The sequence below is a fragment of the Channa argus genome, chromosome 4 (assembly GCF_033026475.1).
Source record: "Channa argus isolate prfri chromosome 4, Channa argus male v1.0, whole genome shotgun sequence".
NCBI lineage: Eukaryota > Metazoa > Chordata > Actinopteri > Anabantiformes > Channidae > Channa > Channa argus.
The window spans coordinates 30653430-30673757 of NC_090200.1; positions in this window are offsets into that span (position 1 = coordinate 30653430).

A 20328-nucleotide genomic window follows, 5' to 3' on the forward strand; every position below is an offset into this window, starting at 1 on the left:
CTGCACTGTGCAATACTGTCATCTTTTTATTGTTACTGGTTAAATCAAACCTTGTTTCTGCTGTTGCGGCCAGGAGTTCATCTTCTAGGATGTATTTCTTGTTTAATTAACTAATATTTTAAAGATAATTGTAATGCAATCTGGCTAAAATCAGGCACATTGCATTACCTGAACACTATTCCATAATAGCATTCAATTGTACTAACATGATGCTCATCCAAGTTTATGTTTATGCTTGTCTTACTAGCTTTTAGTAAAGTTATGATATCAGCCCTGTCTGGCTTTGTGTGTTGGCTTTGAGTAACCAACATTATAGTGTCAGGTTTAGAAAGATTTCTAACATTGGCTTGGGCCATTACCTTTGTCTTGGCAGATATTTGCAAATCAAATGCTAATATATTATATTTTAGGTAATATATCATGTCACCAATTTTAACCATAGATCCTGTAATAGGAACTTTTTCCAAGGAAAGCCATCGTATTTTCCCACCCTGTGTTGTGAAATCAATTAGAGCTATATCTCCATTTCCTTACGAGACTCGGACAGAAACTGGGGGCGACTGTGGTGCAGGAAGGTAGAGCAGTCGTCCAGCAATCCCCCAGTTATTGGTTCCATATCCAGCTCCTCCGGTCACATGTCAAGGTGTTTTTGAGTAAGACACTGAACCCCAACTTAGTTGCTCCCTGTGAGTGTTGGCCAGCTGCATAGCAGCTCCCCCATTGGTTTGTGTGATTGTAAGGGTGAATGGGTGAATGAGAAGCAGTGTAAAGCACTTTGAGTACTAATAGGTTGAAAGGCGGTATATAAGTGCATACCATTTACCATTTAATATGAGAGGCCCCCTCAGCCATAAATCATACTAAGTCACACACACGGCATCATAATCTCACACGTACACTACTATACTCTTTTACACACGTCCATACTATGAGCCATAAATCAGACTAGGTCACACACACACACTGCATCATAATCTCTTCATTTACTTCCACAAACACCTGATATTGAAAAACAAAGTAAAAAAATATAAAGAATTTGGGCACCATGCTGCGGTATAATCCTTACATTTTTTAAACAAAGCTTCATATAGATCCTTAGAGTATAGTAGTGTACGTGTCAGATTATCATGCAGTGTGTGTGTGTGACCTAGTATGATTTATGTCTCATAGTATGGATATGTGTAAAAGAGTATAGTAGTTTACGTGTGAGATTATGATGCAGTGTGTGTGTGACTTAGTATGATTTATGGCTCAGGGGGCCTCTCATAGAAAAGTGTTACATTATTGCAGACCATATAGCATTTAGCACAAATGTCTCACACTTTCGTGTGGGGCAACTGTGGCTCAGGAGGTAGAACAGTCATCCACCAATCCCAGGGTTTTTTTGTTTGATCCCCGGCTCTTCCTGTCACATGTCGGAGTTTCCTTTAGAAAGACAGTGAACTCCAAGTTAGTTGCTCACAGTGAGTGTAGGCCATGAGAAGCAGTGTAAAGCACTTTTGGTACCAATAGGTAGAAAAGGGTTATATAAGTGCAGACCATTTACTTTTGTATTTGTGTTTTTTTTTCCCACCCTTTTCAGCCTTTTTCAGAACACGTCATCCAATTACCCAAAACATGATAGGATTATCATGGTCAGACAAAAGAAAAACACAGTTATAGAAATTGCAAAATCATTAATCTCTATATGTACGATACAAAAAAGTTATTTTATAAATCGTACAGTGCAAATAAGTATACAACCACCAAAGAAACAGTTGCACTGGGGTTCATGTTATTGCACATTGTTACAATCCTTGGTAGGAATGTATATTGGAGTGAGTTTTGGTTTACTGGGAGCAGCAAAGTCTGAAAGCAGCAGTTCAAGCAAAGTAGCAAAGTCTGAAAGCAGCAGGGAGAAAAGACCTACGATATCCCTCCTTAGGAACTTAGAGTGAAACAATATGTCACTAAAGGTGCTGCTCAGAGATGTCACAATGTCATTCAGAACATCATAAGCCTCTTTACCATCAGCTGAGGGAGAGATATAAGTAGCTATCATGATAACTTGAGAATTCCCTCAGCAGATAGTATAGTAACGGCCCAGCTAGTGAATTAGTGTGGGGGCTGGCACAGTGAGCCCTGTGGGAATTATGGGTAGTTCTGTGTGTTCTTTTATACGTAGCTATAATAAAGGCAAGGGCTGTCTGGTCATTTCTTCCTGTTACCCAGCTCAAGACACTTGGGGTCATGCGGAGTACGGGGCACAAGTGTTCTCACTTCTGCTTGCCATTTTGGGAAGTTTGCTCCCGTGTTAGCTGCTACCGCCCAAGTAAGCCACTTAGCTAAATCAGTTAGTGTTAACCTTAGCCATAGCCTTAGCTTCGCCACCTCCCACAGTTAGCTACCACAAGCTGTGGGTCTCTATAGTATGGTCTCATGCTAACAGCTCAAATTCCTTAGACCTGCTCTTTTACAGTGATGTGCCACGGGACACACCATCTATTATTCAAAATACGGCTAATCTTCCTCCCTTTCTCTTACTGCTCTACTTGGTCCTGTCTGCTCGCATCAGCAGAAATTCATCCAAATCCACAGCCATATCCAGTGTTAGCTTAGTTAGCCAAGACTCCATAAACTGCTTTAATATGTAATATGATGGACAAGCTAGCAGAGTGTAGCATCATGCTTGATGCTACACTCTGCTAGCTTGTCCATCATATTAGACAGAGATCTCACATTCCCCATGACAATGGTTGGGACAGCTGGTCTGTAGCATCTCCTTTTGACCCAACAAAAAGCACCAGTTCAGTTCACAGGGCACTCAATTGTGTTTTTTTGCCTGATCAAAAGTGGACATCAATGAGGCAATGTCACATCTACCACACCTAAAGGACACTGGAAAAAGGTATGCTGATGAATCAAAATCATACATACATACATACAATAAGAAACTTTAATAAATTCCATTTATTTGTTCCACTTAAATTTTTCTTAATTGATCTACTAATTGCAACCATTAACCACAAATGTTAACTATAGTGTCTGTGGTTGAGATAAAGACAGTGTATGTTGAGGGTTTTATGTATTTTAATGCTTTACAAACCCCCAAAATTGTCCCAGGTCAATTTTACCTGAACATTGCCAAATGGACCAAAAAGTGAACATAACACAAGTGTTAAAACAACAAGCCATTCATGGAATTACAACAGTTTTTGAATCTCTAAGAAAGGCAGGGGTTAATGTCCCTTGTGAAAATTCACCAGTGGGAACATCTATTTTTCCATATCGAAAAGCTGACAAAAATGAGTGGCGCATTGTACATTTACAAGCTGTAAATGCTTGTATAAAAATACCTTTCAGTGTACCTGTTTATCCTCAAAGCTAATATTGGTTCAGCTTTCAATTGAAAAGCAGGGATTATACATTCACTCATTTATGTCTTGGTCTGCGTAAAGCTCCCACAATCTTTAATGAAGCGCTCTCGAAAAGGCTTTAACCTCTACAGCTCACTAGAGGTGCCTATCCGTTACAATATGTTGATGATTTGATGATTTGCAGCCTGACATGAGACCAATCTAAAATGAGACACAATTGCACACTTGAAACATTTAGCTGCAGAAGGCCATAAAACCAGCCTCTCTAAACTCCAGTTTGTCCAGCAAAAGGTAACATTTCTGGGTCATGTGATCACAGCAGATTGCAAATCCCTCTCACCAAATTAATTGAAGCTATCCAAAACATACTGAAACCTATCACCAAGAAACATGTTATTTATGGGAATGTGCTTCTACTATTCAGCTCCACTCAGGTATATTGTGGTACATAATGAAGGTAACAAGGATACCAGAGGCAGAACAAGGGACTTAAAAATAGCATTCGAAACTTCTCCAATATATGGGTGTGCCTGAATCCACCAGACCATTCACATAGACATCTGTTAAGAGAATTGATTGCATGACATCTGTGTACCATAGTGACAGACTTAGACGCGTTGCTTACTTTTCAGCGTAGCTGTTCATCCGCAGTCTGGATCCTGCTAGATTACCCCATTGCCTGCGGGTTGTGGCAGCTGCAAAGAAAGCTGCCATGGCACCCAGAGACATTGTTGGTTATTGTGATCCAACTATTTTGATTCCTCATGCGCTCTCATCTCATATGTCATTAACTCTGTGTGTTCTCTCCCGTAGTTGTCTTTGTCCTCCTCTGTCCCCCTCTCTCTGTCCCTTTCTGCAGGTGTCCCCCGGCTTTGAAGCTGTGTGTCTACCAGCTTGCAGCTACTGGTCCTACCAATCTGCACGATGTTGTGTTGTTGCTTTTTGTTGCTCTGTTCTTTTCTCTCTCCCCTTTCCACTCACCCCAACCGGTCGAGGCAGATGGCCGTCGACCCTGAGCCTGGTTCTGCTGGAGGTTCTTCCATTAAAGGGAGTTTTTCCTCTCCACTGTTGCCTATGGCTTGCTCCAGGAGGAATTGTTGGGTTCTCTTTATATATCTTTATAATCTTGACTTTATTCTCTAAAGTGCCCTGAGATGACTTTGTTGTGAATTGGCGCTATATAAATAAAGTTGAATTGAATTGAATTGAATCCTTCTGGAATAGAAAACATATCTTTTTGTGGAGAGGTGTCATAACTGTTTTCCTCCCCAGGATGAAGCCAGAAACCAGGCGCTTGTTCTATCGCAGGGAGAGAGATCTGCATCAAACTTAACAAAGCAACAATCCTAGAATACAAATAGTCAGCTTTTAACATCAATTAAAGTCTCCACTTTCATCACTGAACAGTCTGTTCTGCAGTCTTTGCTTTGAGGATTCTGATGGAGAAGTACAAAGAAGGTCAGAGGGAGGTGCATTGTGTCTTCCTAGATTTAGGAAAAGCATATGACAGGGTAAATGGTTAATGGTAAATGGTCTGCCCTTATATAGTGCTTTTCTACCTACTGGCAATCAAAGCGCTTTACACTGCTTCTTATAAACCCATTTGCACTCACAATCACACACACAGACATGCAGAGAGAGGAGTTGGGGTATTGTATGAGGAAGTCTAGAGTATCAGAGAAGTGTGTTGGAGTGGTGCAAGAGATGTATGGGAGCTGTAATTGTGCTGTAGATGTGACAGATGTTCAAGGTAGAGGTGGGTCTGCATCAAGGATCTGGCTCTGAGCCCCTTCTTGTTTGCTCTGGTCATGGACTGGCTTACAGATGAGGTTAGACAGAATTATACATGGACTGTGATGTTTGCAGATGACGTGATCTGTAGCAATCTTCAAAGCAAAGAGTGTATCTGTTGTACTCTTAAGCCATGAGTAAGTCATGAACTTACTCATGGCTTAATTTACAGATAGAAAATGTTTAATTTCCAAAACTAGAAAAAGGGATATGTGAGTTAAGTTAAGTTTTTTTTGGAAGCCATTTCACTTTAAAGTAACAGATTTATTTGTAAAATTACATTTACAATTTATGCCTAAATTGCTCTAAAATTTATTTTGACTGCACAGATATAATGGTTTGGAGGATCATGCTATTCAGAAGTCCATTAACAGTTCCATCAACCCTTACTGCCTAATATTCCAGAACTAAAGCTAGCCCATAAGAAAGAAGTTAAAAATGTCCAGACATATCATCCACCCCCTTGTCACTTTTATGAATGTTTACATGTAGTCAAGCATACAGTTTTAGGAAACTGTTGTGACACTAAATGACAGTTGTGGAACTATGTAAGTGAAAAATGTTTTCCTTTAGTGAATGCTTGTGTTTACTTATATACTTTGAAAGTAAATTAAAATGTGAAGACTTTAACAGTACCACAAATGGCCTCCAAAACGTATACAAAGTATCTGTATCTAATGGGCACTAAGTGTACAGTAGTGTAGTGTGATATGTCTAATTGACTGTACATAGAGCTAGTGAAAAGATTTGCTAGCCACTCTGCACCGAGCAGTACTGTGGCCAGTTCTCATTGGTAGATAATGTGATTCGGCTATTTCTTTTGTAAAGAAGCTGTTCTTAAATCTTATTGTATGGGAGTAGATGGCATTGTAACATCTGCCTGATGGCATGGACCGTTTGTGCACTAGAGACGACACATTGCTCTCTATAACGCTCTCTATAGAGCAGCGGTATTAGGCTACAAGTAGTTCTCATGGCAGACTGGCCTTTTTCAATGTCCTCAGGAAAAACAGCCGCTGCTGTGCCTTTTTAATTTGTTAACTGTCCAGGTCTGGTCCTATGAAATGTGAACGCCTAGGAAACCTCGGATCTCTCTTCACGTTCTCCCACAGTGGAAGACTGGAGCTTAATCCCCACCATGTGATTTCCGGAAATCAATGATGAGTTCATTGGTCTTCCCAGTATTCAGAGAAAGCTTGTTTGCTAAACACTAGTCCACCAGGTTATGTACCTCTGCTCTTGTTGTATTGTTATTATTGTCAGCCTCACCACTCTTGTGTCATCTGCAAACCTTACTAGAAAAATAGTTGTGGCTATAAAGAGAGTACAGGATACCCATTTTATACTGAAGTGCAACAGACCTGCAATATGCTGTGTATCCAGTATTTACAACTTTTTCCATATTTTATTATGACACGGTTACTCCAAAATGGATAAAATTCATCATTTTCCTCACAATTCTACAAATAGAATACCACATAATGACAACGTGAATGAAGATTATTTGAAATGTTTGCAAATGTATATTAAAAAGAAAAAGAAAAAAATCATACGTAAGTTTTCACACCATTAGCTCAATACTTTATTGAGGAACCTTTTGCACTAATTAAAGCCTCATGCACTGTTAAATCCTTCTATAGACAGTCGTATGCCTTTCCAAATCATGTCTAATCAACTGAACTTCCAACATGCGGACTCCAATCAAGTTGTGGGGATGCACTAGAGCTGAGTGTCATGGCAAAGGCTGTGAATATTCATGTACCTGTGATTTTTTTTCATTTTCTATTTTTTATAAATTTGCGAAGATTTTAAACAAACTTCTTTCACATTGTGATTATTGGGTATTGTTTGTAGAATTTTGAGGAAAATAATGAATTTAATCCATTTTGGAATAAGTAACACAGTAGTGTCATAAATAATAATAATAATAATAATTATGGTAATTTGATGTCCTGCTGCCACTGCAGCTTTCAAGTTGGTGCAAATCATAGTTACACACGAAGCAGGAGGTCCACTAATATTCAACACATAACAGCTGTGGTGTTGTTCTGAGCTTGAGAAAAAATTGCCACTGTCCTTTTTTAAATGTTTTTAAGCAAGTGATTGGCTAGTAACCATAGTTTCTGTCAGATTGTCCTGTTCACATGTGGCATAAGGACATATCACTCTGATGAAACACGCATAAGGAGAGATCAAGGAGATCCTGTGTAGGTCAACAACTCAAACAGCTGAGCTGCAGTTGACAATGTCAATGTTATAATGAGGCTAGAGAAACATGCTACTTTTCCACCATCCAACCTTCTGCTCTCATTAAACAGATTGTAAAAGTTTCACACAGTGTCTCCAGGACATTCTGACTATATAAACAGCCTAAAAACTGCAACACTTACAGCTTCAAAGTTTGACTGTGGGTCACAGACAGAATCAGTTGGACTTTCAGCTTCAGCTCTATAGTAGTTTTAAATCCAGAAATGTTGCAGCTATTAACCGGGGATTTCAGAAAACAGGAAAAAGTGAAAGATTGAGGAAATATGCTTCTATGTTACTTGGTGTGTGTCAGACAGACCCATATAAATGTGAAAAAGTTACCAAAAACTGGATTTTGCATAATATGTGACCTTTTATAGTATATATTATTTTTATAGACATTCTAAATAGTTATAGAGAGACCTCCTGCCTTTTCTTGCATGGCAATGATCTTCTAAAATAGGTCTTGAGAAAAACTGAGAAAGTCCACAGATGGAAGGAACAGGTCCTTATCAGATGTTCAAATATTGAACCTGTATTAGACATTCATATAATCTAAAAAAATGACATCTAACTATAGGATTAGCGCAATGTAAATAGACATTATGTTAAATATTTATAACTGTAGAGATATTTTTTTTACTGTCAGTTTTTCTTACTGGTATTATTTTATGCTGGTCATAAATTCCCAGCTATTCTTTAATTTATTTATTGACATAGCCTTACAGTTTTATAAGTATTTATGATACTAGTTTTGGCAATTTTAGATACAAAGCAGGTAGAAATAACACCACATCAATGATTGTTTGTAACAAAATAACATTAAATTAAAAAAACAGAATCTGTCAGTGTGAGACTTCAATGTTACTGTCACATGACTTAAGGAAAAAGCAGCAGCTCTCTCATCTGAGAGCAGATCAGTAGCCCTGCAATTACTGCTGCTGTCACAGGTCTACCTCATCTGTGCAAATGAATGGGTGATTAATTCACTTGTATTCTCTGATGGACAGCAGCTGAAAGAAGAGACAGCATCAGCTTGACCTTGGCTGACAGAAACACGTGTCAACGCTCTGCTCTCTGTCCTCAGCTCCTCCTCTACCTTCTCTTCTATCTTCTTCTGTTCCTCAGTACTCGTTTTACATCACTTCTTCCTCTTTGTACTCCTCCTTCTGTCATCTTCTCTCCTACCACCTCTGTCCCCTTCCAACCTTTTCACTAATTCTACCTTCCTCTACCACATTCTCCAAGCAGGGTTCTTTTTGATGCTGACAGCTAACAAGTAATTACATGTAATCATCTAAATGGACAGTAATTAATTCAAGGAGGGAGGGACTGGAGTTTGTCTTTATAATATTGTGTTGGTGTCTAATCCTTGACTTGCTTTTGTATGTCCTTAACCCAGCAGCATCAGACATACCTACACACACATGAGCACATACACAAATATTTTATTTATGTCACTTTCTGAAATATTTCTGTTTTAAATTCATTCACTGAATGTTGGGAACACAAAAACATCAATTTTTACACCTATAATCGCATTCAATACTCCTAAAACTCTCCACATTTTTAATCAACAAGTGTTCCAATTCTGAAGAAAATGCCATATTTAGGAAGGAATGGTCTTAGAGATGCTCTATGGTCTATCATTTTTTCTGAGCAATTACAGACTGGCTTAATTAGTTTTGACTTCTCATGACATCAGTGAACATGGTTTTCTGAGTTGTACTACTAGATCCTCATTTACTTGGGTACACTGTACAGGGCAACAGAGACTGCATGCAGAGCAGTAGGAATGATCTTGCTGATGTAACTGCAGACATGGTATTATGAAAGAGCGTCTTTGTTGTTAGCTGTGAGGGAGTTTAGTTCACGTTTGTTCGGCCTGAACACCTTGCATAAGGCTGCTTTCTGACAAATCACAAATGGCCTAAACTACACTACAGTTTGTAGTGTCCTTTAACGCACCTAGACTTCTAGACTCAGCAGACCCACAGTTTTTGAAGAAGCAGATTGTGGATTTATGTATAATTAAACCCATCAAAGTGGCTAGTGAGAGTAACAGTGTTACCCACCACTAATGGAAACCCCCTGGATTTAGGGGGTTGGCAGGTGTTAAAAGTCCAGCCCTTTCAAGTCTCGTCACTGGTGTGATAGTGTCTGGATATTCTGTTAATTTAGTCTATTATGTTCTGTTTTGTCTGTTCTCCCGATTGCCACTCTCTGAGCTCTAATATTACACAAACAACTCTCTCTTCCTCTGTTAGTATGAGAGAGCATTTCAACAATGGCAGACACCAAAAGACCCGAGTTTGGTTCCTGAGTGCTAATGTGATTAGCTTTATCAGAGAAACCCACTGATGTTATAGTTAGAGAAACAATATTCATGTGTTAGTGATAAAACACACTCTGCCTTTCCACGACTTTCCTGTCATGATCTAGCCCTCACTTTTATTTTGTACCCCTTTTCTCCACTTCCTGTTTGTCGTTTTTCTACCTTTACCACTTATTAGCAGTCACAATTGTTTTCACCTGTTCCCCTGCCTTTTTAAACCCAGCTCTCCCCTTGAATTGCTGTCAGATCATTATCTCCGTCTTATCTTTGTGATGCATGCCACACACAGTCTTCAAGTTTGACTGTTTCATTGTTTTGGACTCCCGACTCTTGTACGTGTCGGTTTCTGTTATCTTTGTCCTGGTCTGAGGTTTGGTTTGTTTTGGTTTGGATTCGTTGTCATAGTCACCTTTACTGTGCTCATTTTATGTTTTGAGAATTCCTTGTTCGTGATTTGTCTCGCTAATGATTTCACATTGATTTTTTAGGTACTATCCCCTTTTTTAATTCTGTAGTTTCTTTAGGCCTTCAAGTCAAGTGGCTTTTATTGTCATTTCTACTATACACAGTGGTACGCAGTACACAGTGGAAACGACATAACATTAATCCAGAACCATGGTGCTACAAAACAACACAATCTATGTAAAGTGCATTGAGTGCAACCTAGTGCAAACCGTGTAGAAGAAAAATAGTAACGCCAGACAGTGTAGGCAGACAACACAAAATAACACAGGACAGGACACAAAACCTAAGACAGCGCCGACCAGTAAACCTATTGTATACTTCGATTTTACAGTACATGTAAAGTGTTCTAAAGGTGCAAAAAGCACCTTCAGCACACATACACTATGTAAAGAGTATAGTGCAGTTAAATGTCCAGCATGTATACAGTGCAATTGCAGTGGAATGTGCAAAAAAACAGCAGGTAAACAGTGTAGTGTGGTTAAGTATAGAATAATAATAATAAATAAATAAATGATGGTGGAATGAATTGAGATGAGTAATGAGTGATCAGTGTGTGTTAAGTTTGAGTTGTAGTGTGTGAGTTCCATTTCGGTTCTGTGTATTGAGGAGCCTGATGGCTTGCGGGGAAATAAACTGTTGCACAGTCTGGACGTGGCGGCCCGAATGCTTTGGAACCTCTTTCCTGATGGCAGGAGTGTGAAGAGTGTGGGGTCGTCCACAATGCTGTTGACTTTGCGGATGCAGCATGTGGTGTAAATGTGCATAAAAGAGGGGAGAGAGACTCAAATGTTCTCAGCTGTCCTCACTATTCTTTGTAGGGTCTTGCGGTCCGAGACTTTTCAGTTCCCAAACCAGGCAGTGATGTAGCTGCTCAGGACAATCTCAATGGTCCCTCTGTAGAACATGGCCAGGTTGCGGGGAGGGAGATAGGCTTTCCTCAGCCTTCTCAGGAAGTAGAGATGCTGCTGGGCTTTCTTGGTGATGGAGCTGGTGTTGACTGACAAGGTGAGGTTGTCCGCCAGATGAACACCAAGGAAATTGGTGCTCTTAATTATTTCCACTGAGGATCCATCGACAATCAGTGAAGAATGGTCCCTTTGTGCTCTCCTGAAGTACACAACAATCTCTTTGGTTTTGTCAACGTTCAGAGACAGGTTGTTTGCTCCACAGCCAGGCTGTTAACCATTGCACCTCCTCTCTGTAAGCTGACACGTCTGATTAGACCCACCACGGTCGTGCCCTTCTTCATGTTTAAGTCCTAGTTTTCCTGTGTTTATATTAAGGTGCATGTTTTTGTTTCACGGTCCCTAGTAATGGTTATCTTATGGGTTCTAGTGTCTACAACTCAGTTTTAGTTTTTGCCTCACCTGTTTAGTCCGTGTTTTCTTTTCATTCTGGTTCTCTAGCATGTCAACTCAACCCTTGTTTAGTCCCGTATGTATGTGTGTGAGTTATTTTCTTGTCTTTAGTTTAATTGTCTCCTTCCGAAATTGTGTCAGTTTAGTCCTAGTGGAGTGAATTTGTGTTAGTAATTCTTATAATTATTAATAAAACTTATGTTCTCACCAAACCCCTCTCGCATTGTTGCACTTGGGTCCACCCTAAATACCAAACCTGACATTTCCTGTGTTAAACCAGCCCTCAATCTCCTGACCCTAACCAGCTGCTCTATCTGCCTAATCAAAAGCATAATAACGCCGTAGTCACACAAATTGGACATTGTTATCACATATTATGGTATAAAATGAGCCCATATATTCAGCTGCAATTTTGGTGGCAATAAAAATAGAGAAAATTAGCATGTAGCTAAAGTTAACAGTAATGGAACTAATGCTAATGTTACTTTCTCTGCTTTGTCTGTGAGCTATTTTGGCCTTTTGTTAAAGTGTTTCTTGTCCTTTATAGCACATAGTCGCTGCGGCTATATGTTATAAATAGGAATAATCTAGGGGCCTCAATTTCCCTCTCTTGTTCACATTGCGTTATAGAAATATTTTTGGCCATCATCTTTGAATAAACTTTTTTAGAAACTGTCACTGCACAAATCCAACCAGAGGCTCAGTGCTAACATTCAGTTTAATCAACATACAGTTGATAACTGACACATAAAGTATGAGAAGTAAGATTTGAGTTTCTGGTTGATTAAAATGTGTAGGATGATTGAACACATAGTTTATCACTAAAATTTTGTGTTTGGCTGGATTTACAATGGATAACATTTGTCATTAATTTTATTTTGAATAGTAATTCCAATCAAACTTCAAATTCCTGTTTTTAAACATACTCATACTGAACTCTTAAGTATTTTATATTACAGATTTATAAAGCAGCAATGTGTTTGATAAGGTTCTGTACTCCTCGCTGTGATTACAAAGGTTTCCTAGGTTACTTTTGCCATATAGCATGACACTTTCCTTATCAAATTCTTTGTAGGTCACAAAAATTGATATTATAGGTTTTCAAGCTGTGACCTGAATACTGGTTTTGACGTCCCAGATTCTATGTGCTTTGTTCTGTAGGATAACCTTTTGGATAGGTGGATGTCTCTACCTGTGGATTAGACTTTGAGAGTTATTGGATAAGGATCTTAGATGGGGATTTTTGGATTAGTTTATTATTATTATTGGACAGACACTGGACTTAAGATATTGGAAGATTTGGGATTTAAGGATGTTTGACTCATACTCTCACAGCTCTGTTTCTTTTCCTCACACCTTCTAGATTTCTTACAATAATTTTAATAATAACCTTGGTTCTCTCCAACCAGGATCTCTGCTCCTACAGTCAGAGACACTTGCACCCTGGGCATTGCCATCTTGTCATCCGCCATCTTACCTGCCCCCTACAGTCAGACCAGATTACTGGGCTTATGTTCTCCTCAGTCATTGGAAATTCTTAATAACTTAACTCCATTCAGCAAGAACGGTAGTAGAAATTTTCCCTCTTTCTCAGTCAGATGTTACTAGATATTTGAAGAAAGGACTCGCCGTGATGAACCATCTTTAATACATGCCAGCATGGAGAAAAACCTGTATGAAATCAAAACTTACTAGAGTCAGTGGGAAAATGTCTACAGGAGACGCAAGGTTCTTATGGGGAAGAGTGAAGTATGGTCCTGGTAGAATAGACAAATCTTGAGATGCGGTGGGATCTAGTAACTTGACTATAGGGTAGGGAAATATAGTGGTCTGGATCCGTAACACAGAGGCAGGCCTGGTAGAGAGATCTGGCAGCTTGGTGAGGGGAACTGAGGAGGTATATAAACAGAGTGGTGAGAGCCTGTGAAAATAATTGCTGGTGGAGAGGAAAAACTCCCTTTAATGGAAGAAACCTCCAGCAGAACCAGGCTCAGGGTGGACGGCCATCTGCCTTGACCGGTTGGGGTGAGTGGAAAGTGAAGAGAGAAAAGAACAGAGCAACAACATCCTGTGGAACGGCTGCTCGTGCGGTAAGCGTATAGCGTCACTTCCTGTTTCTGCACACTCTTGGGTTTCTACCGAAAGACTGTTTACTGATTAATTGTAGCTGTTATTTTTACTTAAATAAGTGATTTCTTCACACAAGGATTAATACTTAGTCGTAACATACGCTTGTATTACACAAGCACCTGCTTTTGCAAAACATAACCAGCTAAAGTTTACAAATTCCACATTTCACTTATATTAGCTTCGTTAGCTTAGCAGTTATCCATTAGCAATGGCTTCTCTGTCTCCCTCTGTCTCTCCTTCTCTCACTTGCTCAGTGTGTCTCATGTTCAGTTTTTCCTCTGCCTCCTTTAGTGATAATGGTATATGTAACAAGTGTAAGGTTTTTGCAGCTTTGGAGGCGAGGCTCACGGAATTGGAAGCACGGCTCCGCACCATGGAAAACAACTCCGCTAGTCAGGCCCCGGTAGCTGGTGCGGGTCGACCTAGCGTAGCCCCTGCTAGCTGTCCCCTGGCAGTTCCCGAGCAGCCGGGAAGCCAGTCCGGCTGGGTGACGGTTCGTAAGAGATCTAATGCTAAACAGACCCCCGAGGTTCACCACCAGTCGGTTCACGTTTCTAATCGATATTCCCCACTCAGCGACACACCCGCTGAGAAACCAACTCTGGTAATTGGCAGCTCCATAGTCAGAAACGTGAAGTTAGAGACTCCAGCGGCCGTAGTCAAATGTCTTCCTGGGGCCAGAGCGGGCGACGTTGAAACATATTTGAAACTCCTGGCTAAGGATAAACGTAAATACAGTAATATTATTATTTACGTGGGAGTTAATGACGCCCGATTACGCAAATCGGAGGTCACTAAAATGAGCGTTGAATCGGTGTGTAACTTTGCCAAAACAATGTCGGACTCCGTAATTTTCTCTGGCCCCCTGCCAAATCTGACCAGTGACGACATGTACACCCGCATGTCGTCATTCAACCGCTGGCTGTTTAGGTGGTGTCCAGCAAACGATGTGGGCTACATAGACAATTGGAAACATTTTTGGGGAAAACCTAGGCTGATTAGGAGAGATGGCATCCATCCTACTTCAGATGGTGCAGCTTTCTTATCCAGAAATATGGCTGGTTTTATTAGACAACCAAAAGTATGACAATCCAGAGTTGAGCCTAGGATGCAGAGATCCAGTCCTACACGCCTCTCTGCAGTGTCCTTACAACCGTCACCCCCCCACAACTCCCACATACCTATAGAGACTGTGTCTGTTCCCCGACCTAAATTACATAAAGTAAATATGACAACAAGAGGAGTTAATCATAATAACCTAATAAAAGTTAAGACTACTCCTCTTACAGAACAAAACCCGAAAACTATTAAATGTGGATTATTAAATATCAGATCTCTCTCTTCTAAATCTCTGTTAGTAAATTACTTAATAAGTGATCATCAATTCGATTTATTTTGTCTCACTGAAACTTGGTTGCAGCAGGAAGAATATGTCAGTTTAAATGAGTCAACCCCCCCAAGTCATATTAATTATCATGTTCCTAGAAGAACAGGCCGAGGTGGAGGAGTTGCAGCAATCTTCCATTCTAGCTTATCAATAATTCCTAGACCTAAACATAGTTATAACTCATTTGAGAGCCTTTCTCTTAGCCTTTCACACCCAAACTGGAAAACTCAAAAACCACTATTATTTGTTATCATGTACCGTCCTCCAGTCCCTTATTCAGAGTTTTTGATTGAATTTTCTGATTTTCTATCTGATTTAGTGCTTAGTACAGATAAAGTCATTATAGTGGGTGACTTTAACATTCATGTAGATGCTGACAGTAACTGCCTGAGCACTGCGTTTAATTCATTGTAAATAAACCCACTCACTGTTTTAGTCACACGTTAGACCTTGTCCTTACGTATGGAATTGAAGCCGATAATTTAACCATATTTCCTCACAACTCTCTTCTGTCTGACCATTTTTTAATAACATTTGAATTTACAATAACGGACTATATAGCAGTTAGGGAAAAATTCCACTATAGCAGATGCTTAAGTGAAAAAGCTGTCAACAAATTTAAAGAAATTATTTCTTCATCATTTGCTTCACCATATGTTAATACAATGGAAAGTAGTCTCCTTAATGTTACTCCTGCACAAGTAGATTATCTTGTTGACAATTCTGCAGCCTCACTACGTACAATACTCGATAGTGTTGCCCCTCTGAAAAAGAAGGCAGTAAACCAGAAGACGCGATCTCCATCCTATAGTTCACAAACACGCAACCTAAAACAGGCAACACGAAAGTTTGAAAGGAAGTGGCGTTCCAGAAATTTCTCATTTAGCCTGGAAAAATAATTTAAAAACGTACAAAAAAGCTCTCAGTGATGCCAGAACAGCATATTATTCATCATTAATAGAAGAAAACAAGAACAACCCCTGGTTTCTGTTCAGCACAGTAGCCAGGCTGACTAAGAGCCATAGTTCTGTTGAGCCTAATATTCCCTTAACTTTGAGCAGCAATGACTTCATGAGCTTCTTTATAACTAAAATTGTAGCTATTAGAGAAAGAATTCACCAGATCCTCCCCCCAAAAATTACAGATAGATCTTCATGAACAGCAGTGCTAGAATCATGGATAAGGCCCCAATCCCTGTTAGACTGCTTTTTACCCATAGATCTCTCTGAGCTAACTTCAATTATTACCTCATCTAATACAAGACAACCTGTCTGCTAGATCCTATTCCAACTAAGCTGCTCAAGGAAGCGTTACCCTTAATAGATACATTCATATTAGGTTGGTTTAAATCTTATCTGTCTGATAGATTTCAATTTGTTCATGTTGATGATGAATCCTCCATGCACACAAAGGTTAGCTATGGAGTTCCACAAGGCTCTGTGTTAGGACCAATACTTTTTACTTTATATATGTCTCCTTTAGGCAACATTATTAGAAAACACTCCATAAATTTCCACTGTTCCACTGCTGATGATACCCAGCTATATTTATCTATGGAACCAGATGAAAATAATCAGTTAATAAAGCTTCAAGCCTACAAGACATAAAGGCCTGGATGTCCCACAATTTTTTACTTTTAAACTCAGACAAAACTGAAGTCATAGTATTTGGGCCCAAAAATCTCAGAGATATGATGTCCAACCATATTGTTACCCTAGATGGCATAAGTCTGGCCTACAGTACTACTGCAAGGAACCTTGGAGTTATTTTTGATCAGGATCTGTCCTTCAACTCACATATAAAACAAATCTCTAGAACAGCCTTCTTCCACCTACGGAACATGGCCAAAATTAGGAGCATCCTGTCTCAAAGTGATGCCGAAAAACTGGTCCATGCATTTGTTACCTCCAGGTTGGACTACTGTAATTCCCTACTTTCAGGATGCCCCAGTAACTCCCTAAAGAGCCTACAATTAATCCAAAATGCTGCAGCAAGAGTGCTGACTGGAACTAGCAAGAGAGATCATATTTCACCTTCACTAGCTTCTCTCCATTGGCTTCCTTAAATTTAGAATAGAATTTAAAACCCTGCTTCTTACATATAAAGCTCTGAAAGGTCAGGCTCCATCATATATAGAAGATGTCATAGCACCATATCATCCCAGTAGACCACTTCGCTCTCAGAATACAGGCCTACTTGTGGTTCCCAGAATTTCCAAAAGTAGAATGGGAGGTAGAGCCTTTAGCTATCAAGCTCCTCTCCTGTGGAACCAGCTCCCAGTTCAGATTCGGGAAGCAGACACCCTCTCTACTTTTAAGTCTAGGCTTAAAACCTTCCTTTTTAATAAAGCATATAGTTAGTTATAGTTATGCTGCCATAGGCTTAGACTGCTGGGGGACCCACCCCCCAATGCACTGAGCTCCTTTCCTCCTCTTGACCCTCTCTCCTTTCATCTCACCCCGCAATTGTCACCACTGTATGTCATTAACTCTGTGTGTTCTCTCCCGTAGTTATCTTTGTCCTCCTCTGTCCCCCTCTCTCTGTCCCTTTCTGCAGGTGTCCCCCGGCTTTGAAGCTGTGCGTCTACCAGCGTGCAGCTACTGGTCCTACCAATCTGCCCGATGTTTTGTTGTTACTTTTTGTTGCTGTGTTCTTTTCTCTCTCCCCTTTCCACTCACCCCAACCGGTCGAGGCAGATGGCCGTCCACCCTGAGCCTGGTTCTGCTGGAGGTTTCTTCCGTTAAAGGGAGTTTTTCCTCTCCACTGTTGCCTATGGCTTGCTCCAGGGGGAATTGTTGGGTTCTCTTTATATATCTTTATAATCTTGACTTTATTCTGTAACGTGCCCTGAGATGACTTTGTTGTGAATTGGCGCTATATAAATAAAGTTGAATTGAATTAAATCCTGACTAAAATTCTTCATACAAATTATTTCTATGAATGTGGTCACATAATTGTTTTGCGACTACTTTTTCAATTATTTTAGAAATAAAGGGGAGATAGATATTGTTCTGTAATTGGCTAAAACACCTTGGTCAAGAGAGGGTTATTAAAGTAGTGGTTTAATTACAGCTACCTTATAGGCCTGTGGTATATGCCTGCTTCTAAAGATATATTGATGATATCTAATATGAACGTATCTATTAAGGGTAAAGCTTCCTTTAGCAGCTTAGTTGGAATAGGGTCTAGCAGACAGGCTGTTGGTTTAGATGAGGTAATAATTGAAGTTAGCTCAGAGAGATCTATGGGTAAAAAGCAGTCTAACAGGGATTGGGGCCGATGACTCAAGCACTGCTGTACATCTATCTGTAATTTTTGGGGGAGGATCTGGTGAATTCTTTCTCTAATAGCTACAATTTTATTCATAAAGAAGGTCATGAAGTCATTGCTGCTCAAAGTTAAGGGAATAGTAGGATCAACAGAACTATGGCTCTTAGTCAGCCTGGCTACAGTGCTGAAATGCTATTTTAATAGTAGACAATTTTTGAAGTAATTAGGAGCCTAAATTGCAATTGTGGCCAAAACTACAAGGTAATAATAAAATTCCAAACTAATTTATTCAAATTGTGTGGCAATTACTCGGTATTGTATTTAGCAGGTTTTAATTTCCAAGGTACTCTTGGTAACCACAGGTGCTGATGGTGAAAATTCTGTTCATTTAGAAATGCAGGAATAAACAAATGGGCACTATGTGTTAGTATAGCCAATTATTTGATTAAGGGGTTGGGGTTGTACAATCAGTAACCTGTGTGGTTTTCCACCTAACTTGAAATCTTTAGGCAACTCCTACAGATCCAGTCTAAAAAAATTGTGTTTCTGTTAAAACCCAGAGTTTAAACAAATAATCCATAAAGATAAAAACAAAAGTGTATAAACTGTAACTTTATGCCTCCTGACATTTCTAGAAAGGCTTCATCCAGCACTGCTTTTACCTTGGCTTGGTAGTGTGTTTAAGTACAATACTGCCATCCTCGGGTTAAGATGATAATTTAGTGATGTGACATAATGATTATTAATTTTAAAGGATTTTGTTATCTTTAATTTGCCAAATTACATATTAATAGTTCCATTAACATTTTTACATTAAAATGTTCTTTTGTTATGCATACTTTCATGTTACTCATGTTATGTTTTATTTTGTTTATCTATCAATATTGACTTCTAGACCTCAACCTTTAAGTTGGATTTCAAATTATTTTCTTAGGTTATTTTTACTTCTAAATAAAATCTTGTAAATAAGCCACAAAGAGTTAGTTACATGTAACATTGACAGTATGAACTAATCTATTTATTACATCTCCTGCATTACACTCACAATCACACAGACACACACACACAGAGATTGGGGAGCTGCTATGCAGCTGGCCAACTCCCACCGGGAGCAACTAAGTTGGGGTTGAGTGATTTGCTGAATGACACTTCGACATGTGACTGGAGGAACCGAGGATCAAACCAACAACTGGAGGATTGGTGGATGACCGCTATACCTTCCTGCGCTACAGTTGCCCACAATAACATCATGATACAAATACTGGAAGCTACTATAAAAACACAATAGAAATGGTCAAATGGAATGATAGAGAGCATGATCGAACAAGGAAAAATACATCATGACAGTAACAATGACCAGCTACAGCAGTCTCAATGGGGCAGGTACAGGTTGTTTGTGTTTTGATGTGAAATAACACTATGTTTATCATTCACAGACTACAGAGCTATAGAACAAGAGAATAAATCTGTAAGGGCTAAATGGTTAAAATCATGTAAGGACACAGGCCTCACTGAGCTCAAGCATTCTACTTGTGCTGTTTTCTAATCATGTGTCAGATATACATAGGTTAAGTCCATTTGCGATAGTGTGTGGGTTCTTCCCTGACTGGGACAAATCCAGTTAAGAATTTTTTTACCATAGGTCCCTGATGATTCAATATTGCAATACTCTGCAGTGTTACAGCCTTAATGATGGTGATTATTATTATTATTACAGGCTGTGTATATTTTCAATAGTTATGTCAATATGCTTGTGTACAAATTCACCAGTGTTTGCACCACACAGAAATTACTACAACCAAACGTGGTGAGCCTTTTGTGTCTAGGTTTATCATTCACTGTGCCTGGAATTATATAATGAGAAAACATGTCATAAGACACCTTCCATATTTACAATCCCTTTGAATAATGTTAATGGAAAATTATCGAATATCTTTTTTGTCTGTACTGCATGGATGGCAGCTGGCCAATATAAATATTGCCAGTAGT